The sequence below is a fragment of the Asparagus officinalis genome, unplaced genomic scaffold (genome assembly GCF_001876935.1).
Source record: "Asparagus officinalis unplaced genomic scaffold, Aspof.V1 AsparagusV1_Un154, whole genome shotgun sequence".
Classification (NCBI taxonomy): domain Eukaryota; kingdom Viridiplantae; phylum Streptophyta; class Magnoliopsida; order Asparagales; family Asparagaceae; genus Asparagus; species Asparagus officinalis.
Genome location: NW_017972420.1, coordinates 45,311 through 46,925, shown reverse-complemented (window position 1 = coordinate 46,925; position 1,615 = coordinate 45,311).

The following is a 1,615-nucleotide window of genomic DNA, read 5'->3' as shown; positions in this document are numbered from 1 at the left end:
TGAGACTCTTGTTTCAAAAGGGCAAAAACACTATCCATCTAAGTTACGCGGATACGGGTACAGATGCATGTACATGACACGACAAATTTGTAAAAGGGAGGGTACATGCACAAATACGTGAGAATAATGAGCATCTTTGTCATATGAGGAGATTCTCTCATATACAATATAAATATGGCTCAATCTCAACCAAGTGAAAAGAGTACGAGAGATAAATCCTCATATAGCACACTTGGTTGAGATTGAGCAACATCATTGTATATATATATATATATATATATACACACACACACACACACACATAAATACCCAACCAATGGTGGAGATCAATCCTAGAAATTGAAATGGCCACTCCAAAATCGAAAAACCCCTTGTGTTAATTCGCCCACAATTGTGCACGAAAAACAAAGTGACAGCGGATAAGAATTCTATCCTGAGGACAACACCATCACATCTGAAAAGACCTTTTAGTCACTTCTCATTAATGCACCTCGAGGGTCGATAACCAACATCTATTTAATCTTCCACCCGTATTCGGCTAGCCGAATTCAAATGGAAGGGGGTCATTTGTTATAGACTAGAAAATCAGTGAGTACTTAACTCTCTAGAGAAGCTGACACATGTCTCACCCCTCACCTAATTAGATGAATTGAGGCCAAGATGACTAAAACTACCCGCACTCTGCCTACTGTGTCAGCCGGAACTTGCGTAGCAAAGTCAAAAGGTGGTACTTATCGGCTACCTCACCCGATCGACCTTATGAGCAACTTGCACTCGACCTACTGTGTTAGTTGACAATTTGCATAGTCGAGTCAAAAGACAGTGCTTCTCGACCCTTGACCAAAATAAGAAGAGAGACGGTAATTACCCTGAACCCCTTGCTAGCCGACTGCTCTTGTATTAACTACTCTGACAAAATCATTATTACTCTAGCCCTATAGTCAATTTATCGGACCCAGTCAGCTCCAAGCACCTGCTGTCATTCCCTCATTAAATGACCAGATGACTCACTTTCTTCCATGGTCGACACCTGGAAGGTATCTATTGACTCAGCAGCCTTACTGGACTCGGCCGAAGTTACCTTCATACCTCTTTGATCTGCTATAAAAGAGAACCACGATGTATGGGGTCTTTCTACTTTTTAGCAACTTTGAATAATTACCTATACAATTTGTCTCATTTTCCCATTTAAGATCAAAATATTGATTTGATCATCGAATGAACAGCCGGAGAACCCAAGTCCTCCCTCTTACGAGTTTTTCACGCGCAACAAAGAATAGGCGGCTCTTGAACCAGTTATTTGAAGGAGTTTTAAGACCCTGAACACTCTCATAACTCGAATATAAACCCATGTTTAATAACTGGTATTAATAGATATTAAGACTAATTAATGATTCACATCAAATATGTGCACCTTTTTGCATAATCTCATCCTTATTATGTTACTATGGATATTAACTATATATGTTGTGTAGACTTATTTCTTTGACTTATCTATTTTATATATTTATGAAACCAAAATTAAGCCACTTATTACACTTGTTCATTGCACTGACACAACATTGCATCAGCAGCTATATTGATTTATTTAAAGAGCAAAGATGACTTTTCCTTA